General features: G+C 40.8%; 1 long non-coding RNA gene across 1 annotated transcript in view; it reads right to left on the reverse strand.

The window, feature by feature from the left end:
- Positions 1 to 22,423: 22,423 nt before the first annotated feature.
- Positions 22,424 to 26,440, reverse strand: part of LOC125630838 (uncharacterized) — a 45,522-nt gene continuing 41,505 nt past the window's right edge. Inside the window, exons 2-3 of the long non-coding RNA XR_007354801.2 lie at positions 24,830 to 24,925; positions 22,424 to 23,598 (exon numbers count right to left, since the gene is read on the reverse strand). This is a non-coding gene — a long non-coding RNA (uncharacterized LOC125630838). The remainder of the gene's footprint in view (positions 23,599 to 24,829; positions 24,926 to 26,440) is intronic.

Below are 26,440 nucleotides of genomic sequence, written 5' to 3' on the forward strand. Positions count from 1 at the left end.
ATTGTCTGGACAAAAGAGAATACACATAGGGATTTTAGGTTGGGTATATAATTGTAATCACTTGTAGGTAGCAAAATATCCTCTGCTTACAGTAAACGGTATTGCTTAAATATTATAAAATACCCTCATGGACCCATGATTAAATTTGTATTCTTACTACTGGATTACTTACCCGGTTCTTGACCAATATTTAAGGTCTACCTGAAATGTCATAAATAGTCAGGATAGCCTTACATAAGAACGGCCATACTGATCAGACCAAAGGTCAATCTAGCCCTGTATCCTGTCTTCTGACAGTGGGCAATGCCAGGTGTACCAGTGGGAATGAACAGTATACGTACTCACCAAGTGATCCATCCCCTCTTATCCATTCCCAGCTTCTGGCAAACAGAGGATAGGGACACCAATCCTGTCCATCCTGGCTAATAGCCATTGATGGACCTATCCTCCATTAACTTATCTAGTTCTTTTTTGAGCTCTGTTATAGGCTTGACCTTCACAACATCCTTGGCAAGGAGTTCCACAGGTTGGCTGTGCATTGTGTGAAATGCACAGTTTCTATTTCTAGAATGGACAAAAATATCTTTCACAAAAATTTGTGAAAAGTTTGTGCCTTTTCTCTTGCTTGAAAAATGTTGAAATTCAAAGATTTTCGACCAGTTCTACTTATTTATTGAACTACTTCATCTACACGCTAGCAATACTAGGTAATTTGGCAGCACTCCTGTTCGCAGAGCAGGGTTTTATGATATGGTGCTAAAGCCACTTGAATGTTAGCAGTGTAGCTGTAATGTTTCTGGAACCTGCTGGAATAAGGGTACTAATTTTTCCAAGTATAGAGCACCTCAGCGGTAACGCTCCTTCTGTAACATGGGACAAGTCTGTACATTGCCGCTCATTTTTAAATGGAAGCTAATGATACATTTAGAGTAAAACCTGCTTAACTTTTTTTGTGCATACAATAAGTGATAATTATGGAACACTGGAGATGAAGGGGTTCATGTTGAATTAACTATGATTATATGAATTAAATGTCAGCAGAGAGTAGGGTAATTGATGTCAGGTGAATGGGAAACTCCCCAGGATGGTGTTAGTGCCAGAAAGAAAGGTGATTAGTAAAGTATAAATGCTGGTGTGATCCAATCTACAAGCCCTGATGAAGGTAGATAGAGTTGAAAAGTTTGTGGGACTGTTTCCAGATGAGAATAAAGAAGCTTTAAAAAGAAAATATATCAATGCAGGTAGAATCCTTTCAACCATTAAGGAGTGCTACAAAACTTAGATTTTAATGCACAGCTGTATGTAGCTTAATAATATGATCCAGAAAGTCCCCTTTAACATATATATATATTGCACCCACACTCATTTTGGATAATTTTGAAGGGAAAAAAGAAAACTTGGGGCTGGGGGGGGGGGTCACTTTTATTCCCCCTGTACAAAAGACAGCATGTTGCAATGGTCAAAGAAAAGACTCAACAGACCCAGTTCTGCCCCAGGCTCTACTGTGGGCAAGTCACTTGACCACTCTGTATGTCAGGTTCCCCAATTTGTAAAACAGATGATAATGCTATTATCCATGTTGCAAAGTTATTTTATATCTCCAGATGTAAAACACTATAAAGTATTATTATGTTTTACTTTTACAGTTTTACTTTAATGGTAGCCATAAGTATAGTAATTACAGCATCCTATCACTATTATGTTTGTATGTATTATAGACAGTACCTACAGACCTCAGTCTCCACTACACAGCCCTGATTCAACCCCAGAGCAGATCAGTCCCATGCACCAAATGAGGCTGAGTTCCTATGGAAAAATTAGTATTTTATCATGTAATTAAAGACTGTATCATAATGCATATGCACAAGGGGGGCTGACTTAAAGTTGCACAGACAACTTTAGTTCTGGCATGTCTGAACTTCTGAGTGCTTGACTTTGCCACCTTTTACTGCAGTGTTTTTGTGTAGTTATATATTATATACATACACATATACCATTGTATAACCACAGTATGTCACTTTATTGCTTCTTCCATCTAGAACTACATAGAAAGGAAATGAAGATATTCTGTATGTTTCTTGCTGCAGTTAAAATCTGTAGGTTCCTGGAAGCCACAGATTCATGCAGAGTTTGAACTCTGATATGAATTTGGTCCACGTCATCTTAACTGACACACCAAACAGGAAGAACAGAGGGAAATTAAGAGTTCCCTAAGGCCACAAACAATGATCCAGTTTGCAGAAATGAAGTCTGACACAGAGATCTGTAGAGAATACACTGTGCCTACAGGTCACAAACGGGGACATTTAATTTTACCAAAAATGTATATCAGTCCAAACAAGAAGGTTATGTTTCTTTACAATAATAATTTGAGAATAGTTGTCAAGAGATCTGATGGTTCATTCATTGTGTCTGCTGTACGCTTTGGCACCACAAAACCCCTACAGGGTTTATGAATGTATATTTTTTAATCCACAATGACAGCACCAAAAAAAGCACTCTGAAGAATCAATCCTTCTCTCTGTGTTTCTTGTAAAATTTTAAAAAAGGGCTTCTACCACATGTACAAAAGCATTCTAACTCATCATCATATACCCCAGCACTGACAAAGGTGGAAAACAACTTTATACCTATTGGTTAAGTCCATAAAATCCCATATGTTTCTAATGATCCATTCTATGCAGTTCAGAATTTCAATACCAATATTTTTAAAGTGCATTAATTGTACATGAGCAACATAAAATGAAAAAATTAGCATCTTAATTCCTGAGTTCATTTTAAATTGAAAGGAGGGCATCAATGTGCTATATCTACAGGTTAAACTCCTATATGCACATGTATGTATACATATATAGTGCAGCAGTTATGTGTACACATATACATAACCTAGTTGAATACAAACAAATATGCAGAAGACATTTAACAGTTGTATATATTTTATATGGCATCTGATATTATGGAATGGAAAAGCCAGTCCCCGTGCTTCTGTATTTGCTTGCATACCTGTCCCAGATAATACAAAGTTTATGGCAGATGCTTGCCTCTGAATTAACAAGCAAGAACTAATTATAATACTTCATATAAAGACTTTCATCCATAGATCTTAAAGAGCTTTATAAAGTTGGGTAAGTATCATTATCCCTTCCCTGAAGCAGAGAAGTTAGAGGCCTGCTTTTTTGACAAACTGAACATCCTCAACTCCTGTTGAATTCAAGGGATAAAATCCTGGTCCCACTGAATGGCCAAACACCCATTGACTTCAATGGGGCAGCATTTCACCCAAGATGAGCAAGCCAGTGGCAGTGTGGAGTGAGTGAATCCAGGTCTTCTGACTCTAGTCCATGTGCTAAGACAATAATGAATGTTTGGGTTCCGCTTTCTCACTCACAAAGAGTGCATTACAGTTATGAACTCAGCCTTTTGGATTTTGTGTCTGTTCTCAGATTAGGGTCACTTGGCCAGCTATGTGACACTGAGCAGCTGCACCAGTGGAGTTTAGTTTTTTGTTTGCAGCATGGCTTGCTAAGGCACAGACGCTCACTGATGGTGGGCGGTTTATAGGCCACTCTTCGATGAGGTCATTAAAACTGCCATTATCTAATTTTCCTAGATTAAAAAACAAAACAAAACACTTTTCTGAAATTGCACGTTTGATGATGGAGATTGAGCTAATAAAACATCCCTATGTAGCGGGCAATGAATTGTGAGACCTGGAGTACAAAACCCAGAGAGTGCAAGAGGTGATAGAGAATGTAGCCAGTCGACCTAATTTATTGACTGAGCAATACAGGATGCTGGATAAGAGCAATTTATATTGTGGCTGAGTCTAAAATGGGCTGGGCACTTTCCAAATACGGCAAAAGACACAATTCTTGTCCCAGAGAATATATACAGTAAAACTTCAGAGTTATGAACACCTCGGGAATGGAGTTTGCTTATAACTCTGAAATGTTCGTAACTCTGAACAAAACGTTATGGTTGTTCTTTCAATAGTTTACAACTGTACATTGACTTAATACATATTTCAAACTTTAATACATAGAAGAAGAATGCTGCTTTTAACCATCTTAATTTAAATTAAACAAGCACAGAAACGGTTTTCTTACCTTGTCAATTTTTTTAAAACTTTCCCTTTATTTTTTGAGTTGTTTATGTTTAACACAGTACTGTCCTGTATTGGCTTTCTTTTGTCTCTGCTGCTGCACTGCCTGATTACGTGCTTCTGATTCCAAATGAGGTGTGTAGTTGACCGATCAGTTCGTAAGTCTGGTGTTTGTAACTCTGAAGTTTCACTGTAGTATAAAAAGACAAACTCCTGGAGGATGCTGATAGGGATGATACAACAATCAAGCAGAGTGATCAAGTTGATTGATAGGTGCATTTCTTATAAGTTTTTGTGGTCTTCTGAGTTTTTTTAAAATGTACACACACATTAGAGTCCCTCTTTCCCTGTACCAATCACTCTCCACATCTACCCTACACAGCAACTCCAGCTCCGGTTCCCCTTTTCTTATGCTCCTCCCACCCAACATGTGACCAACCTCATCATTACTAAGTAAACGAAATAAGTATCTGACTTAGCCATACACAGTGCGGTATAAGTAGACTATAATGGGCATCTATGCTATCACCAGTGTCCTATGTATTTTTCAATTGTGGAGAATTTGCTGCTTACTTAATTTCTTGCAGAATTAATGCTCCAGCATCTCAGTCCTTGTGGTTAGGATGTTAACCTTGAAAATATTAGGTGAGTGTAAATAGATACAGTAATACCCGCCTGACTCTGATGAGAGCCTGAAATAATAGCTCAGAGAGGTGTGAACTACTACATTAATGTTGATCAGGGTCCCCTGAATTAATGTGCATGTTCCTCCAGTGTTTAATGGAGCCAGACAGCATAGTAAGACAAGAAATAAAGTCCAACTTGCAGCAGGGGCATGTGGGGAACCAAAGGGGCAAGCTAGTGAGCTGGCCTGCCTAGAGAATAACACAGCAGCTGAGGTTCAGCTGGAGAAGGAGGAAAAAAGGTTTAAAAAAAAAGTCACCACTTTTCCAGAGGAAGAAAAAGGAAAGTAAGAGAATAGTTTTTCCTCCCATGTTTTCATCTTTATCACCCTTTTCCAATGGGAAAAGGGGGTGATGGGGCGGCGGGCGAGAGAATACAGATTGCCCAAAGCCTCATTGGAATTGGTCACAGACAAAGCCAGCCCTGCAACCTTTGTGGCCACATGGGTCCCTCCGGTCCCATCATGTAACTGGGAAGGCTGCCTGAGGCACCAGCTAACTACTGCTGTTTCTTCAGCTAGTGCCTGAAATGTTGCCTCGGCAGCTCGAAGGGAATGCAACACTGATTGTCTCCATTCTCCTGCATGATCAGAGGAGGAAGAAAGGGCACAAGTCCCCACACCAGAAAGAATCAAGCAGCAAACTGATAAACTACCACACCTGTAGCAATCCAAGGCCAGAGGAAAGCACATAGCCGCCAGTCTTAGCAGGGGTTGGAAGACAGGAGCTGGAGAGAAGGAGCAAGTGTAGGGGGGACAGCAAATGAGCTGGAGCTGGTTGTGTGGGGGAGAAGCAGAAGCAGCCATGTGAGAGTGGAGCGTTAAGAGCTTTGTGTGTGCACAAAGGGGTGGTTTTGAACTGGTTCTAGGGACGTTCTAGAGACAGGTGCATCATAGGAGTGATGTTTGTGAATGTGGGGTAAGGGAGTGTTTCATTTACTAACTCCACCCTCTTTGGCAAGGAGACAGAGCACAGAAAATGGATAGAATGCAGATGACAGAGTATGATTTGGGACTAAGAATGAGAAAGTAGCATAGAGAGAACCCATGATTATGTACATTGAGGGCAGATGGTATGAAACAGGATTAGCTACCATGAAACTGTAGCAAAATATTGGGGAAGCCAGGGAATCTCGGTGGTAATTTGTGAGTTGCACTTTATGATACAATACTCATAATTTTAGTGTAATTATTCTTTTTGAGACTTGTATTTAACACTGCTTCATGAAACTGGAAGGTTGGATACATGACTGAATTATTTATTACCTCTTTAGTTTCATACTGAGTCTGTGCATTTTTAAAATCCAGGTACACTAGCTATATTGCTTTTACACTCAATCAGGTACCAATAGATAACCTTCCATTTGTATGAAATAATGATAATTACATGTATCAAAAGCATATTCTTATTCCAATTACAATGTAATTACAAAAAGAAAAGGAGTACTTGTGGCACCTTAGAAACTAACCAATTTATTTGAGCATAAGCTTTCGTGAGCTACAGCTCACTTCATCGGATGCATTACAGTCACTGGGCCAGGTCTTAACCCCTGTTCTGGCTGCTTTGAATTGGTAAGCTGGATGGCACATTCCTAAGGCCTGCCAGTCTCTGGCTGTTGGAAGGCTACAACTGATTAGAGCAGCCCTGAACCTGCTCTCACTTATGCTAGAGACTGACAAATCCCTGTCTGTTTCTGGCACCAGGGAAAAAATAAAGGCAAAATGAAGCCACTTTTGCACCCAGTTTTGGTGTTAATTATACTGTAGCCTTAATTCCCTCCTCTAGCTATGGATCAAGTGGCATTTCCCCAATCTGGTTTATTATTTTTAGTTAATATTTATATTATGGTAGCATCCAGAGGCCCTGTTTGGGGATCAATTCTGCAAACAGAGAGGAAAATATAGTCTCTGCCCTAAAGAGAAACAGGTGAATGGAGACTGAGGAAACAGCCAAATATGGATATTTTTTACAATCACATGCCAGTAAGGGAAGTAGTAAGTATTGACCTATGCCTCAGCCTAGCCATCATGCACTGGATGATGTCTTGTAGGTGTCACAGCGGTATGACCCGGCCTGAAGCAGCATTTTGATATATTTTTCTTCTGATTTGCTCTCATATAAATAGGAGTCAAATTTACAAACAAGAACAAATGTAACTCTGCTCAAATGAAACTATTATGAAATGAAGCTGATGTGAATTATATCAGTTCCATGGTTAGATTAGTTTTTAATTATTTAATTAACAAAAATATTCTTGTTATCTTGTAATAAAAATATAACTTCCCATTATAAGATTGTCTGTCTTGTAAGTCATAGCATATATAATCACACACAAAAATGCAAAAGGCTTCAAACATTGACAGTCTCATGGTTGTTTAGGATTTACTGAAAAAATCTTGTCTTTGTGTTTCCTCAGATTTTGGTATTGGTTTACAAAAAACATTTTCATCAGAAGAACACAGGGGCTGATATGACAGCAGAAATAAACCAGGTATCAATTGGCCTGCTCTCTACCAGAGTATCTTTTAAGTGAGGAATAAATATTAAACATAACCAAATGATGGCTATGGTAGAACATTCTGTTTCTATTCAGAGAGTGCTATAATGAAGAGAAAGGTCTAGTCGTACAGACTTGAATGAGTCTTTTTTCAGAGATTTGACAGCAAAACAATTTTTCAGTTGCGTTCTTTGGATTTAAACCAAAACAATTTTTCAGTTGCCTGCCTTGGATTTAAACCAATCTTCTTCACTTTGGAGAGTGTTCCATTTCCCCCCACCCAGTCTCCAGACCTCACACAGAGTGATTACACAAACTAGACACATGCATCAATCGTTTTTGCCACAGTCGTCCAACTGGAATGGTTGTATTTTGCCACTTTGGCAAGTGCAGACTTCAGTTCTAAATGTAAAAATATAAAAACCTCCTAATTTATTATCAATAGCTGCATGGGCCATGGGGCTCCTGATGCAATACAGCTGAACATCGATTTTTCATTTCTGAGACATCGCTCATGGGTTGCTTTTATAGAATAAATCTAGAGTGGTTGCAAAACTGTTCACATCTCCCCAAATGCAAAGGCCATAAAAGATAGATCCTGGGTTTGTAAAGGTTGTTATAGCAAAACTGAACATTGACGCTAATGGACAAATCCATCCCCAAGTGCATGGCTTGAGTTTCTGGGCTAGGTGTTAGGAGATTCCACAAAGAAAGAAATTCTCCCCCTGATTATGGCGACCACAGATTCCAGGCTAGAAGGGACCATTGTGATCATCTAGTCTGACCTCCTTTATAGCACAGGCCATAGATCTTCCCCAAAATAATTCCTAGAGCAAATCTGTTAGAAAAACATCCAATCTTGATTTAAAAATGGTCAGTGATGGAGAATCCATCATGACTCTTGGTAAATTGTTCCAATTGTTAATTACCATTACTGGTAAAAATGTATGCCTTATTATTTGTCTAGCTTCAACTTCCAGCCATTGGATCATGTTATACCTTTCTCTGCTAGTTGAAGAACCCATTGTCAAATATTCGTCCCCCCTGTAGGAATTTGTATACTGGAACCCAATCACCCCTTAACCTTCTTTTTGTTAAACTAAATAGATTGAGCTCTTTGAGTCTCTGATATATGGCATGATTTCTAATCCTTTAATAATTTTTGTGGCTGTTCTCTGAACTGTCTCCACTTTATAGCCTCCTACTGTGCAAGCTACTCCTCCATTCTGTATGGCCAGCAGATCTGTATACCTGTGGATGCAAGGGCCTGCACATCCCTTATCAAGCCCCTTCCCTGCCATCATCTCTCCTTTTGATGACTGTGTTGGCAGCCCTCACAAGGGAGTGTGCCTTGCACCGCACAAGACAAATATATTCCATGCAGAAACTTCTTGAATCCTGGGCCATTATGCACAAACAGCATTGTTTCCCTTTGCCTCCCTTTCCCCCTCCCCATTTTTCCTTATGGTCATTGAAAGGGGAATTTTAAAAAGGGGGGGGGGAAGTAGGGAAAAACAAAAGCTGAGCATTTTTACATGAAAATTTCTTTTTAAAATGTGTGTGAAATTGTTGACTAGCTCTAATTACAAGGAGGCCATTGTATGTGTGCATCAATTAGAGATAGGTGAACATTATGGAAAATAACAGAACGCCACTAGCCGTCACCTTCAGCCCCCAACTAAAACCCCTCCAACGCATTATCAAGGATCTACAACCTATCCTGAAGGACGACCCAACACTCTCATAAATCTTGGGAGACAGGCCAGTCCTTGCCTACAGAAAGCCCCCCAACCTGAAGCAAATACTCACCAGCAACCACATACCACACAACAGAACCACTAACCCAAGAACCTATCCTTGCAACAAAGCCCGTTGCCAACTGTGCCCACATATCTATTCAGGGGACACCATCACAGGGCCTAATAACATCAGCCACACTATCAGAGGCTCGTTCACCTGCACATCTACCAATGTGATATATGCCATCATGTGCCAACAATACCCCTCTGCCATGTACATTGGTCAAACTGGACAGTCTCTACGTAAAAGAATAAATGGACACAAATCAGATGTCAAGAATTATAACATTCATAAACCAGTTGGAGAACACTTCAATCTCTCTGGTCACTCGATTTCTAATTTCAAAGTGACTATCCTTCAACCAAAAAACTTCGAAAACAGACTCCAACGAGAGACTGCTGAATTGGAATTAATTTGCAAATTGGATACAATTAACTTAGGCTTGAATAGAGACTGGGAATGGTTGATTCATTATAAAAAGTAACCTATTTCCCCTTGTTTTATTCCTTCCCCCACCCCCACTGTTCCTCAAACGTTCTTGTTAAACCCTGGATTTGTGCTGGAAATGGCCCACCTTGATTATCATATACATTGTAAGGAGAGAGATCACTTTTGATAAGCTATTACCAGCAGGAGAGTGGGGTGGGGGGAGAGAAAACCTTTTGTACTGATAAACACCCATTTGTTTCATGGTCTGTGAGTATAAAAACATCTTCTGTATTTTCCACAGTATGCATCCGATGAAGTGAGCTGTAGCTCACGAAAGCTCATGCTCAAATAAATTGGTTAGTCTCTAAGGTGCCACAAGTACTCCTTTTCTTTTTGCGAATACAGACTAACATGGCTGTTACTCTGAAACCTGTCATTATGGAGTGTGAGGTTTTGATTTAGAAAGCCCCACAAATTACCTTATGAGGATCACAAACCTGTTTTTCTCAGGGCTTTTAACCCATTTGATCTGGCACAAGAAGTTGCCCTGTAGATGGTAAGCTCTGTGCTGTCTTGTGACATCTGTAGCCATATTGGAAGCCATGGGACTACACAGCATGTAAATCAGTGCAGAATTTGACCCAGTGTGTTTATGTAACCCACACTAAGAGATCATTTGTCTTTGTTATCCTCTAATAGCTGATCTGTATAAAGGATTTGAGTATATTATGGCTTCCAGTTGGAGGGCTTAGGGTCAGATTTTCAAATGTATTTAGACATCTACAGATATAGATAGCCTCTTAGTAGGATTTTCAGAAGTGCCTAGGCAGGTTGGCACCTAACTCTCAGTGATTACGCCAATGGTTGAGGAAATATAAATCAGAATACTCAGCTGCTTTAGACATAGTCTCTACTATTTCAAATTCCTAAACTGAAACTCACAGCAGCAGTAGCATACTGAAGAATTATATTCATAGTACTAAACAGTAGTTCTGAGCACTTAATATATTCTGGGTATTTTATTTTACTGGTTGCACAAAAAACAATACTCTATTGGAGACTGTTAAATTGCAAGAACATGCATATGGTTTAGTTATTCCATAATTACACTAACATTAGTACACTAACACCCTGCATCTCTTGAAACCTGGCCTGAACCAGTATGTGCAAACCATCCCTTCTGTGCCAGGGCTCTGGTGAAAAGTTGGGTGAATCCCGTCCCTCTGTTTCAAACAGTGTCCCAGCCATTTAATAATGATCATACCTGGTGTGAAAGCTGAAGGACTTAACATTTTCTCTCTCTCTCAACTCATTGCTTCTATGTTTCAGAGCCTTTTATGGTCTTCCCTTTATGTGCTTTACTTGTGCAATCAGCTGGGTTTTTTTTCTCCAGGGAGGAAGCAGGGGAAGGAAGAGAAAACCCAATGATTCCAAAGTGTTAGAACTATGAAATTTATAAAATGCTTCAAAATGTTATTGAGTTTGAACTACTGATACAAGGGTGTTTAAGATAGTTGGTCAAAAATGGGGGGAAAATCAGAAAAAAGTAAAAGTTACTATTTTTCAGCATTCAAAATGGAACAGTTTCTTCATTTTTTTGCGGAATTTTTGAAAATTCCATTTAATAATTTCACATTTGTTTTCCCTTCTTTTTCCCTCCTTTTTTTCCTCATTGATATTCAGTACAACAAAACAAATGTCTAGGGTTCCGACTACATCCCCCACATCCCACACTTTCCCGTTTTTCCTTCCTCCCATCACTGTTCTTTTTCACTCCATCTTTTCAAACCTTCTCCAACTTCCGAAAAGATAGAATGAGAGTTTCATTTTTCCTTTTGCCACTCAGCAACTTTTAAAAACTTCCTCAACTTTTGAAAAGTTAAAGTGTTTTTTGGGTTTTTTTAAGGGACAAAGTGGGTGAAGTAATATCTTTTATTGGACCAACTTCTGCTGGGGAAAGAGACAAGCTTTCGAGCTACACAGAGTTTTCTTTCACCAGCAGAAGTTGGTCTAGTAAAAGATATTACCTCACCACCTTGTCTCTCTGGGACCAACATGGCTACAGCAATACTGTAAATAAAACATAAAGGAAAATGAAAAGACATCTATTGACTTCACAGTAGGGCCAAGATTTCACTCACAGAATCATAAATACATAGAAATATAGAGATGGAAGGCACCTTGAGAAATCATCCAGTCCAGCCCCCAGCACTGAAACAGGACCAACTAAACCTAGACAATTCCTGACAGGTGTTTGTCTAACCCAGGGGTCTGCAACCTTTCAGAATTGGTGTGCCGAGTCTTCATTTATTCACTTTAATTTAAGGTTTCACGTGCCAGTAATACATTTTAATGTTTTTTAGAAGGTCTCCCTCTATAAGTCTATATATTATATAACTAAACTATTGTCATATGTAAAGTAAACAAGGTTTTCAAAATGATTAAGAAGCTTCATTTAAAATTAAATTAAAATGCTGATCTTATGCCGCTGGCCCGCTCAGCCCGCTACCAGCCTGGGGTTCTGTTCACCTAGGCCGGCAGCAGGCTGAGCGGGGCCTGCGGCCGGGACCCCGGCTGGCAAGGGGCTGGCAGCCAGAACCCCGGGCTGGCAGCCAGAACCCCAGACCAACAGTGCACTGAGTGGCTCAGCCCGCTGCTGGTCTGGGGTTCCGTCCACCAGCTCCTGCCAGCCAGGGTCCCGGCTGCCGGCCCTGCTCAGCCCGCTGCCGGTCTGGGATCCCGGCCCTGCCCACATAGAGTGGGTACCTACCTTCTCCCTGGTTCTAGCCCATTCTCTTCCTCTCTCTCTCTCTGCACTGAGCTGAGGGTGGGAGTGCACTGAGCACAGGGCTGGGGGTGAAAGAGCAGGCTGGGGGTTGGGGTGTAGGGTCTGGCCAGGAGCTAGAATGAGGGAGGGGGCTCAGGGTTGGGGCAGGAGGTTTGGGTGTGGAGTGCTTACTTGGGCAGCTCCCATTTGGTACAAGGGGTGCAGATAGGAATGTGTGTGTGGGGGGGTGCAGGAGCTCCCATTTGGTGCTCAGGGTGGGGGTGAGAATGTGGGGGGTGCAAGAGTCAGGGCATGGGGTGTGGGGGAGCTGAGTATGTGTGTGGGGTGCCAGGGTCAGGGCAGAGGGCTGGGGGCATGTTAGAGGGGTGCAGGAGTCAGGGCATGGGGTGTAGGGGGTGCTGGAGTCAAGGCTGGGGTCGTGGCGGGGTGCAGGGGTCAGGGCAGAGGGCTGAGGGCGTGTGAGGGGGTGCAGGAGTCAGGGCACAGGGTGTGGGGGGTCTGGGTATGTGTGGGGGGTGCTGGAGTCATGGCTGGGATTGTGGGGGGGTGCAGGGGTCAGGGCAGGGGGCTGAGGTGTGTGTGGGGGTGTAGGAGTCAGGCAGGATTTTTAATGGTACACTGCTGCCTGCTGGGGTCCCGGCCTGGGTTCGGCAGCGGGCTGAGCAGGGCCGGCAGCTGGGACCCGGCAGGAAGCAGCGTGCTATTAAAAATTGGCTTGCATGCCATCTTTGGCATGCGTGCCATAGGTTGCCGACCCCTGGTCTAGCCTGTTGTTAAAAACCTCCAATGATGGGCATTCCACAGTTTCCCTTGGAAGCCTACTCCAGGGTTTAATTACCATTACAGTGAGAAAGATTTTCCTACTGGCTAACCTTAATCTTCCTTGATGCAGATTAATCCCATTACTTCTTGTTTTACCTTCAGTGGACAAGGAGAACAGTTGATCCCTGTCCTTTATATAACAACCATTAATGTATTTTAACACTGTTATCAGGTCTTTTTTCAATCAAGACGAAACATGCCCAGTTTTTTTACCTTTCCTCACAGGTCAGATTTTCTAAACCTTCTATCAGTTTTGTTGATCTGATCTGGACTCTCTCCAGTTTGTCCACATCTTTCCTAGACCTGGACACAGTACTCCAGTTGAGGCCTCACCAGTACTGAGCAGAGTGGGAGAACTACCTGTTAATACACCCCAGAATAATATTAGCTGTTTTCTCAACTGCATCACATTGTTGACCCATATTCAATTTCATTGTAAGCCACAGATCCTTTTCTGCAGCACTACCACTTTGCCAGTTATTTCCCATTTTGTAGTTGTGCATTTGATTTTTCCTTCTTAAGTTTAGCGCTGTGCACTTATCTTTATTGCATTTCATCTGGTTGATTTCAGACCTATTCTCCAATTTGTCACGGTCATTTTGAATTCTAATCCTGTCTGCCAAAGCACTTGAAATCTCTCCCAGTTTAGTGTCATGTGCAGATTTTGTAAGCATACTCTCCTTTCCGTTATCCAAGTCATTAATGGAAATATTGAATAGTACCAGACACTGGATTGACCCTGTGGGACCCCACTAGATACATCCTCCCATTTTGACAGCAAATCATTGCTAACTACTCTTTGAGTAGGGTCTTTCAACCCAATGTGTACCCATTTTATAGTAATTTCATCTAGTCCGCATTTCCCTAGTTTGCTTATGAAAATGTCATGTGGGATTGTATCAAAAGACTTAGTCAAATCAAGATATTTCACACCTACTGCTTCACACTTGTCCACTAGGTTGGTTTGGCAAGATTTGTTTTTGAAAAATCTAGTCTGGCTATTTCTTATAACCTTACCATCCTCTAGGTGCATACACATTGATTGTTTCATAATTTGTTGCAGTATCTTTCCTGGTATTGAAGTTAGGCTGACCTGAATGGTTCCCTGCCCCCCCCCCTTTTTTTTTTAAAGGTCGGTACTATGTTTGCCCTTCTCCAGTCCTCTGGAACCTCACCCATCCTTCATGAGTTCTCAAAGATAATTGCTAACAGTTCAGAGATTGCTTCAGCTAGTACATTAAATACTATAGGATGAATTTCATCAGGCCCTGCCAACTTGAAATACATGTAACTTTTCTAAATATCCTTTAGATATTTCTGTTCTTTCCCTATTTTGACTTAAGTTCCTTCCCCCTTGTTGTTAATATTAATTGTTTTGCACAACTGGTCACCATTAACCTTTTTAGTAAAGACTGAAGCAAAACAGGTATTAAACACCTCAGCCTTCTTGAGGTCATCAGTTATTAGCTCTCCTACACTTTCCTTAATCTTTCTCTTGCTCCTAATGTATTTAAAGAACCTCTTCTTATTGTCTTATGTCCCTTGCTAGGTATAGCTCATTTTGTTCCTTAGCCTTCCTGATTTTGTCAAGTTCAGGGAAGTGATTAAAGTTTCAGTAGTGCAGCTCAGGCAAAAAAGTTTGCAGCATGTCTCATCAAAACATAGCTACAGATCTTTTCTTTAAAAAAAAAAAAAAAAAAGGATGTCCTTAGGGAGTTTAGTTACATTTTTCTTTCAAATATTTCCTTGAAAGTCAGGGAATAATTGTAAATGCAATTCATAAAGAAGAAAATATCAGTTATTATATGGGCAGAACCCTTTTTGCCTGCTGAAGAGTTGATCAGAGGACTGACAGCTGGAATTTACTTGATTGGTATATAGTAAAACAGTACTACAGCCACTTTTTGTTGCATTCAAAAAGCCAAATATAAACTTAATGCACTTTCTATAGAATGCATTATTATTTTAAACAAAGAAGATGAAAAAGAGAGAGAAATAAGAGAAAGACCTTTGCACGCCCAAAATTATTTAGAAACTATCAAGGGAAATAAAACCTCTGTGTGTGTGTATTTGCCAGCCATGTAGAAATCCAATAGTTATATGAAGACTTTATGCAGAAATGCACATAAGGCATTAGTTTGACGCACACTTTATAGTATACCGTGACATCTCAGTTTGTGATGCTTCATGCAATCTACTTATTTATTAGTATTAGTGTTCAAAAGCCCAAGCACACAGAGTAATACAGTGCTTATATAATTTATAGGTGGTCTTTCCAATTTTAACTGATTATACAGTATCAAGACTGTCTCCCCCATCATTATCCAGAATGACTCCTTCATAGATGCATGAACGATACACATCATTGCAAATGCAAACTGTTAACTTATTTACATTGTTTTCTAATACTTAACAAATTTACATTATTCTTCAAATTTCTCTTCAATTTTTCCTTTCTGATTAATACAAGAGCTGTCCAGTGAGATGGTGTCAATATCACTATAAGCTCTAAAGAGAAAAACACTTGACAATTTATACATTCTTCATTCTTATCGTTTTACCCATCATAAGCCTCTACTCAGAACACACACACACACACACAAATATCTTGTCACTCACACATAATACATTCATTTTCCAGCTAAAAGTTTTCCTCTCCCAACAGTTTCAACTATAATTTATTGGCAGAGCTGAGTCTTGGAATGAGCACCACATTCATCACTGGACAAAGAATTGCCTTTACTACTCATCCATTTTAGAGGCCGGGATGGAACTGACCTCTTATTCATCGTAAATTTTTCAGCAGATTGTTTAATTTACTTGTGGATGAACTGCGTGAGGCTGGAGTCTATCACAGGGTTTTTCATATTTTATTATGCAGGGAATTCATAGTTCTGAAGCTTCACTCTCATTACTGGACTGCTGCATTTGAATGTACCTCATTTGTAAGAGCTAGCATGGTGGCATAAAAAGAGCTTCCCAAGAGGCCTGTAATTTGAACTAAGTAATAATTAACCTAGTTACCTAATCCTTCATGATGAAAGGAGTATATATTTATTTTTGGTGAAGCAGAAGGTGACCTAATATTGATTAAAGATTCCCAGGATTCCTGCCCGAAACAGCTTACAATACAATTTAGACAGGGTATGACAAAGACAGCCAAAAAACAGTAAGATGGACACCATGGGTTGCAGCAAAGGCATGGGAGTAGCGTGGTGGAATATTAAAAATTAACTACTCTTTTTCTTGTCTGGGGGCATTATAGTAGAGGAGAATCTTCAGGAGGAGTTTAAATAAGAAGTGGTTAATGGTTTTTGGTTTTTAAAGCTCATTTACAAATTATCCTACAGTTCTTCCTCTGGAATGCTCACAGGGCTAGGTTGTGTAATTTCCACCACACTGGAACGGAATGTACAGCACGCTCAGTCTTTCCCAGTGCTGCTTGGTGTGTATGGATGGGTGTACTCTCTACACAAGCCACTAAGATGGTGTGGGTTGCTTCCCCACCCACTGTGTATCTGCCCAGCTCCCTAGAACAGCAGAGAAGGATGGAACCATAGCCTTTTTTTGTTGCCACATCTTTGTGGGTGATCCTCCTTGTAGGGAGAAAAGAAGGTGATTGGTCCCTGCTCACAGGTACTACAGTTGTGTTCTATCTTTATACATCCTGCGCAAGGCTGGAGGGTGCATTTCTCTCCACATGTCTATAAAAGGGCCCTGATTTCCCCAAAGAGCTGAGCAGGTGCATCTTCAGTTGGAGTCAAGAGCAGCAGTGAGTGCTCAGCACCCTTGAAAATCAGACCCCACATTTAGGTGTCAAACATGGTATTGACCCAGATCCTCAAAAGTATGTAGGGTGCCTAATTCCCATTGAAATCAATGAGAGTTAGGCACTTAAATACCATTGAGGAGATGGACCTTACTTCAGGAAACCATTTTGTTTTAAATCTTGGTCCAAGTGTGTAGCCGTAAATGACCCCATGTTTCTGGTGTGTCCCACTCAATTAACACCACAAAGGTGTACAACTACACCTGTCTTTCCTGTGTGATACACTCTTCTTGGAACTCCTACAGTCCCAGAAAACAAAGAACTCCTCTCTGCAGCCCATGACAGCTGTGGAACCCTTCCTTCCCCAGGCTTCCAATGTCCATGATTCCAATCTCCTAACATGTTGTGAAAACCTCCCCTAATGTATGCTATACAGATTACTACTACTTCACACACAGCTTTGCAAAACTACCATAGGATTCCCTTTAGTTTGGCAGGTACTCAAACACATGTGTCTTCATGCAAGGGGGTCTTGGCAATATGGAATTTGCATGAACTAATATAAGCAGTCATAAATTCTTTTGGCTCACCAATGATAGCAGGATAAAAATTTGGATGAATGATTTACTAATGTGTTCAGAGGATAAAATGTACCATACTGTGAATCTTCCTTTTTCCCCACTCCTGGTTATTGAAACAAGACCCAAATTGGGACTCGTATTGAAACGCTTAGTTTTCAAAATAGTCTACCTTACATTAAAAGGGGTCAGGTGCATTATATATTACTTCTCTACACTTAAATTGCAATCAACTTTAATGTTTGTTATCATGCAGTGTTGTTGTCACCATGTCAGTCCCAGGATATCAGAAGGACAAGATAGATGAGGTAATATTTTTTATTGGACCAACCTCTGTTGGTGAGAGAGAGACAAGCTTTCAAACTACATAGAGCTCTTCCTCAGGTTTGGGAAAGGTACTCTAAGTGTCACAGCTAAATACAAGGTCGAACTGACAGGTTAGCTTAAATAGTTAGCACACATTCTAAGGGCCCATTCAAGGTGAAGTGGCTTGTTCACACCCCTATAGTCATAGGACAAAAAGGGAGGGGGGACGGCTTAGGGCTTATTACAACAATCGGTAAGCCACTAAATCCAGTGTCCTTATTAAGACCATGATTTTTACTGTCTATCAAAGTTATGAATCAAACAACTACAACCCATACTTGATGGGGATCCCACCCTCAAAGAAATATTTCCTGAATGCCTTCTTCTGGCCTTCAAACAACCCCCAACCTCTCCAAGCTTATCACCAGAAGCAAGCTCCCCAGAGACCAGGACACACCAATTCAAAGTGGCACCAGAGCCTGCCAGAACAACGGATGCAAAACCTGCAGACATATCTCCACGGCAACAATGATCAACACCCCCTATAACACCCCCTTTAAGATCCCTGGTTCCTACACATGCCTATCACAACATGTGGTGTACCTCATCCAGTGCATTAATGTCCCAATAACAGTTATGTGGGTAAACCATACTCTCAAATGAACTCTCACAGGAAAATGATACAAGAGAAAAACACCATATCACCTCTGGGTAAACACTTTTCACAAAGCAATCTCTCTGTATGTGACCTATTGGTCCTCATCCTCAAAGGAAACCTGCACAACACTTTCAAAAGACAAGCCTGGGAGCTTAAATTCATAACTTTGCTAGACACTAAAAATCATGGTCTTAATAAAGATACTGGATTTATTACAACAATCTGTAAGCAACTAACCCCCTCTTCTTGTCCTATGACTCTTTCAACTTGAATGGTCCCTTAGAATATGTTCTAACTACTTATGCTAAACTAGCTGTTTGATTTTGTATTTAGCTTTAACACTCTGAACACCTTTCCCAGACCTGAGTAGCTCGATTGCTTGTCTCTCTCACCAACTGAAGTTGGTCCAGTAAAAGATATTACCTCACCCACCTTGTCTTTCTAATATTTGTTATTGTCCTTTCAAGGATCTCCACTCCCCTAGTGTCCATTCAGTATGAACCCCTCCTATTTTAACCCCTTTTTCCAAAACCCCTGCAGTTGCAGAATTCTTCCTTAGTATAAGTCATTCAGTGCTTTGAAGGAATAAACAAATCTCCTCTTTTCCTAGAGAAGTGGACATTTCAAGATAAACAGACCATTTTAACATTGTAACAACAATGCTTCACCAAGAATGCAGAGATTGATAGTTTCTCAAAAAATTAAAAGTATTTTAAGACATATTTGGTTAACGAAATATCTCAGGTTTCCTACCCAGCCTCAACAGTTGGCTTTTGCTGTACTAACCACTGCTGTTAAATTACATATTGCACACTCCACTTATGATGGTCATGGTTATAATGGACAATTGGTTGTAGCGGACAAAAACAGATCTCCCAAACCAAGCATATTAAATTCAAGACATATCCTCTCTGGCTATAACAGACAACGTTTGGCCACAGATGACAATTTCTGGGCTTTTTTTGAACACTGTGAGTGGATTGAATAGCAGGGAGAGCTGGTGAGGAAAGTCACAGGAATATTGTATTTTAAAAACATAGAATCCTTTATTGGGCTGGTTTTGGAAGTTTTGTCATTCTGGCACTCTTAATCAGCCTGACACACTACTGTATACCAGACTGGTACGGCCCTCTCTGCAATCCCCCCTACTTTTGTGCTAGAAAAGAGCCCAAATGGGAAGTAATGCCACAGGGAGTGTGAGAGTGTGTCTCTGGGTCACAATTTCTTCCCCTGGCTCCTCCTGAGGTGACATAACTTCAGACTGCCCCATGTACCAGGGCAGTGTCCAAAGGCTCAATCTAGTCCTAAATGACATCATTTTTAAATGTACCTGTCTAAAGTTCAATTCCTGTTTTTATTTACACTTGCTGTTTTTATACCTGGTTATAAAATGCAACAATTCTAACTGAAAGATGAGTTTGCAATTGCCAGGAACGTGAAATAATTATTCTTTGCAGCAAAAGCTGGGGAATTTTTTCAGACAACAGTTTATTTGCCAAAAAATGCAGTTTCAGATCAATTGAAACTATTCATGAATTCCATGAATGATTTTGGTTGGAAAAAAAAGAAGAAGAAAATTGAGAAAGTCAATTTTGACTTTTTGTTTTTGAAATGACATTTCATCTAGAAATTTAGCTAGATTTATTTCAAAAAACAAAAGCAACATCTTTTTGCAGATTGATAGAGCATCGACAATGCTAGATCTGCGAAGTCCTTACACATTTTGAATTTGTGGACTGAAACTGTCTGTGAAGGGATGCTGTGAAGGGATGGTGAGTAGGACAGGGGTATTGTATCCTCTTGTTCCCACACACATCCATTTAAGCACAAACATTACATGTTCTAGAACAGTGATTTTCAACCTTTTTTTCATTTGCAGATCCCTAAAAAATTTCAAATGGAAGTGCTTACCTCTGGAAATTTTAGACATAGTCTGCAGTCCCTGAGGGGTTCATGGACCACAGGTTGAAAACCACTGCTTTAGGCTATTTAGACTATTAGCCATTCAAACCACAGCTTTGACTTCCTAATATCCGTAAAGCACCTATTACTCTCTAGGTATACAAACAATTAAAATACATGAATAATATAAGGCAATTTTCTTATTGCCTTGCAGCCATGACACTTTCTAGTGAAATAATAAAGACTTATTTGGGGATTTGTTTTAGAACTGATGCCTTATTCCAAAGAAGGGTAAAATAGAGTGATTTTTATATCCAATCAAAGGCCTGATCCTACTTCCATGGAAGTCAATGGCTAAATTCCTATTGATTTCGGAGGGTGCATGATCGTCCCCCAAATGAATTTTGAACTAAAATTGGGCAATTTATTCTTAATAAAAAGAAAGTAAAATTTCTGATCAGGTCTGGTTCTGTATACAGCTGCTGATGGAGAAGAGTAACAGACAGAACTGAGCTTCAGCAATCAATGTTAAATAATAAAAAATTAAAAGGGAGAGCTATTCTGTCAATACTACTCCTGTCACAAAGGGAATGCTTGTTTTATATTGATTAGCTCCTGTTAAATAATGTATTACTGCTTCACAACCATGTAGGCTCTCACAGGGTTATTTACTGCAAGCAGCGGCAGTACAGAACTGCCTTTAGTGAACCACCAAATCAATACTGTATCTGTAAACAAGCTTGCAAATGCAGTCCCACAGCTCACCATCAAGTCTGCTGCTGCTCCATTAAGCAGAGTAGTGTGAACTAAGGCAGGTTGTAACATTCTGTATATCTTCTTCACCACTCTTCCAGACAACAATAAGCTGCTGGAGATGTTAAATTAGACTCCATTCAAGAAATGACTGTCTTGGTGCATTTCTACCTACTGTTTACAAATCTATGAGAAAAGGTTCCACTAATCATATAAGCCACTTACAACATACTGTATTTCTATTTTAGGACAGCAAATTAGCAGTTTCCCCTTGTTCAATCACCAAAGTTAGCCATTTATTTGTGAAGCTGAAAAACGTGTTTAAAACCAGGGCACTCAGAACTTAGGAACAGTGGATGTGGAATCACTTACCCATCACCCCATCCCCCCAAACCAGAGAAACCCAGGATGATTGCCACCATGACATTGTTCGCTCTGCTTTTGTGTTATTCCTGCCCCCCCCCCCCCGTGTCTATCTTGTTTATTTAGATTATAAGATCTTCAGGGCAGGAACTATCTATTACTATGTCTGTAAAGTACCTAGAAAATGCGGCCCCATTCTTGGTTGGCCCTTATACACTCACATAATAAACGTATATTAATAATCTCCTCAAACAGGCCCTTTGGAATTTCCTTTGGAAGGCTGGACTGCTCAAACGAGTGTAAGGGAATTAGATGTCCAACTCCAATTGAAATTCAGTGGAAATTGGACATTTGGGACCTAGATTCTCAAAAGAATATAGGCTCCTAACTTTCATTTGGTAAGATCTGGGCTAAACTCCTCTAAAAGTTTTAGCCTGAGGCAGTGTGGGACTGGCCAAGTGAAATACCTCACACCACTTTTGAAAGGACTGAGCCTTATTTTTCCATTTTTTGGTGGTAATCTGAGGGCCTATCAGGACCATGGTATGATTCCACTGAGCCAAATTTCCTGACTTGGATGAGTTTTGAGTCTTTTCCCATAACAGTGTCTTTTATTTTTCCTCTGATGGGATCATTTGGTTCATGCACGACAGGAGTGTAACTGTTTGTTGTCACCACTTGCATACTAAGCATATGATGAATTGTGCTCCGTTTTATGATACAAGACTTGATCCTGCAAGGTGCTGAGTGCTGTCGACTCCCCCTGAGCTTCACAGAAGTAAATGGAATTTGAGAGCCCTCAGCACTTTGCTGGATAGCATAAAAGATAAATATAAATAAAGAACAAATGGTGATGTACAGATTAACTCATATGATAACATTACAGCCAAATTGGGCTGGTTTGATGATGTGTAATTTGTTAATGTATGTAAATAGTTGCATTTAATCTTTAGGTCCAAAGAAAATTCATCTGTAAAGTCTTAGGTGAGTGTTTTTATTGTAGTCTGTGTCCTCTGTCTGCCAGCTGAAAATAATAATCACCAATTACAATATGTGGCTCCATGCAAGCCAGAGACATGGAACGTACAGGATAAGCTAGATGATGTGCTATAATTAGTAACAATTGGAAATGCAGAAGAATGCTGAAAAGAATTATTTCATGTTACTTTTGAATCACACCAAATGGAAAAGAGCATGCGGTAAACTATGCTATCAGACCTGAATCTTCAGTCCTGCTGAAAATCTAGGCAGGGCACCAGGTCGCTTTGCAAGGTTCCAATGATAACCCTTCAAAGGAAGATAGCTGGCAGTGGCATACAGAACATTTCATCGAAAAAGCATGTTGGTTCAGGATGGGAGTGGCTCCAAGTTGGGAATGGCTAAAATGGCTTTTGATAAATCTATTCTGTAGCTTATGTGACATGAGTTAATGATCTCACTACGGGCTGGTGTTCACATGACAGAAACCACCATCTGTCAGTCTTTGGGGAGAGTGAGCATGGAACTGAATTACCTTTTTTCTTTTCGAAGTGATCTCTTCTGAAAGGGTTAATATAATAGAGAGGGAAGTGTGTATAGAAAATGCTGTCCAGGCTGGGTGACCAGAAGACCTTGGTCCCAAGCCTTGTCCATATGGCTCTTGTAGGAGCTATAGAAGAAATCCCTCCTTTGTAAAGGGAAAAGGGTTTTACTCCTTATACTTCCTGATCCCAAAAGCAAAATGGGGTCTCTGGCCTATTTTATATCTAAGGGAGTAAACCAAGTTCCTCTAAAATCAAAATTCCATATGGTCATTTTAGCTTCCATTATTCCTTCCCTGGAGCCAGGGGACTGGTATAGTGCTCTTGAATTAAAGGACACTTACTTCCATATGGTGATTCATCAGAACAACATAATATTTCCGAGATATACTATCAGTGGTCACCATTGTCAGTTCACTGTGCTCTTTTCTGGTCTCTCAGCTGCCCTGCAGGTATTTACAAAACATGTGGTGCTGGCAACAGCATTCCTTCAGAGGTCCGGGTCCATGTTTTTTCTTACCAGGATGACTGGCTGACAATGGGTCCATCCACATCACAGGTGTTGTCCAGCATAAGTGTAATCTGATCCTCCAGCTTCGATGCACTCAGCCTGTTGATCAAGTCAATCCTGTCTCCAATACAGAAAATAGAATTTATTGGAGCGGTTCTGATTCGACAATGGCCAGGGTCTTACTACAGCAGGCAGGTGCATGCAATGCAAAATCTTAAAGACTTGAAGATGTATTCCATCACCATGATCATAAACTGTTTAAGGCTGCTGAGACACATGGCAGCATACACTTGTGTAGTCCAGGCTATGTTTCAGATTCCTTCAAAGCTGGAGGGCCAAAGTGTATTCACCAAGGAGCACCACATAGGTATATGGTAGTACACATACCAAATCTGATCTTATCCTCCCTAGATTGGTGGACATGATCAACGTCAGCAAGGGAGTTCCCTTCACTCTGCCTCAACAGTCGCTTACCTTAGTCATGGATGCCTCAGACATGAGTTGCGGGGGCTTATCTGGGACACCTGCAGATGCGAAGTCTCTGGTCTATCCAAGATCTCAGTCGACACATAAACATCAGGGACTTGTGAACTAACTGATTAGCTTGCATAGCATTCCTTCCTCACATCAAGGGAAGGGTGTGTTGGTGCTGATTGACAGTACGATAGCCGTGTTTTATGTCAACAAACAGGGAGGGGATCCAGGTCCTCACTTCTCTGCCAGGCAGCAATCCTGCTCTGGGACTTCTGCATCAGCAGCTCTATACTTCTGAAAGTGGCTACCTCCCAGAGACTCTGAATATGCTGGCAGATCACCTCAGCAGGTTGTTTATCAATCACCACAAGTAGTCCCTTCGCCCAGACATAACAAGGTCAATTTTCAAGTTCTTGGGCATTCCCTAAATGGATCCGTTTGCAACAAAAGGCAACAGAAAATGTCACCAGTTTTGTTCCTGTGCGGGCCACAGTTTGCGTTCATCCATAGATGCTTTGCTGCTGCCATGGGCAGAGGTTCTGCGATACGCTTTCCCCTCACGATAACTCTCTGCATAGAGTTCTATGCAAGGTCAAACAGGTCAAGGCCCACCTTATACTGATTGCCCCGCATGGGCCCATCATCATTAGTTTTCACAGCTCTTGGACCTCTCAATCAGTCCCCCACCGTCACTCATGTTTCACACAGACATGGTTTCATAGAATTGTGGCTACCTCCTGCACTCTAATCTTCAGGCCCTTCACCTGGTGGCCTGGGAGGCTTCATAGGTAACATTGGTGGAGGAGTCCTGCTTTAGAGACTTTCAGGAATTGCTGCTGAATATAGTAGAAAACCATCAATTAAAACTACTTACCTGGCTAAATGGAAGAGGTTTTCCATCTGGTTGAGACTCAAAGGGGTTTCTGTATTTTTTTGCTTCTAACAGCATGTGCTGGATTATCTTCTATCTCTGAAACATCAAGGATTGGTGATTAGCTTGATCAGGGCACACCTACTGGATATATAGGCATTTCATCCGTCTGGGGATAACCACTTTCTCTTTTCTAACCTGATGACTGTAAGATTTTTAAAGGGTTTGGACAGATTATTTCCGAAGGTCAGACCCCTGTTCCACCATGGAGCCTGAGTCTAGTCTTAACAAAGATGATGGTCCCCACTTTGGGCCTCAAGTGCCCTGCTCTCTGTTGAACGTTTTCATGAAGGTAACATTTTTAGTAGCCATTTCATTGGCCAGGAGAGTGGGGAAGTTGAGGGTTCTAATATCAGATCCTCCATATACAGTTTTCTATGCTGACAATGTCTACCTTTATCCTCACCCAAGTTTTCTTACAAAAGTTTTCATTTTAACCAAGCACTTTTCTTACTGACCTTTCCCCAAAAATCTCATGGTAATAAGGAGGAGAGACTGTACACTCTGGCTGTTAGAAGACTATTCATTTTTTAGCTGGACCAGACTAAAAACCTTTCATGTCTTTGACTCAATTGTTCATTGCGTTTGCAGAATGAATGAATGAATGAAGGACAGTCCCTTTTCCATGCAAAGGTTATCATCATGGATACCCCGTTGTATTCGCCTTTATTACCAGTTGGCTAATGTGATGCTTCCAGATAAATTGTTGGGTCATTCAACTAGTGATCTCTGTAGCTTTTATGGCTAACGTTCCCAGACTGATCATTTGCAAAGCAGTGACGTATGCTGGTTTTTCACTCCATGCATCTGAAGAAGTGGGTTTTTTACCCATGAAAGCTTATGCCCAAATAAATCTGTTAGTCTTTAAGATACCACTGGACTCCTCATTGTTTTAGTGACCTATGCTGTATCTCAGCAATCTAGAGGTAATGTTAAATTTGGACGAGTGGTCTTCCAGTCCCTGTTCAAATAGACTCTGAACCCAGTTGGGACTGCTTGTGAGTCACCTATAGTGGAATAGACACGTCCAATTACTCAAAGAAATAATTGTTCTTTGAGATGTGTTGCACGTGTCCATTCTGTGACCCACTCTTCTTCCCCTCTCTCATGGAGTCTTCTGGAAGGAAGAAACTGAGTGGGATCAGGAATGGATCTGCTCTTTATGCTTGTGCACTCTGCGTGAGGCACCAGAGAGTGCTCATGCTACCCCAGTGGGTACCACTAAGGGGAAGAACTCTCTGACAACTCTGCGCTGGAGCACACACATACCTACAGTGGAATGGACATGTCCAACATATCTCGAAGAGCAACAGTTATGGAGCGGTTAATAATAATTTCTTCCTGCTAGGAAAAACAAAACAGGCAAGGGGGAGGTCTAAACTTAGTTTTGATTCATTGCCTGTTGATAACAAGGGTCACAATCTAAGTACCAGTTCACAGGAGTGCAGGTTGCACACACATCACCATCACGGCAATGGACTGGACCTGGTTTACCTTCTTGAATTGTTTGGCAACCTGTAATTTACTTTCAAACACAAAAAACATGCTATACAT

Source organism: Caretta caretta, chromosome 2, assembly GCF_965140235.1.
Source record: "Caretta caretta isolate rCarCar2 chromosome 2, rCarCar1.hap1, whole genome shotgun sequence".
Taxonomy (NCBI): Eukaryota; Metazoa; Chordata; order Testudines; family Cheloniidae; genus Caretta; species Caretta caretta.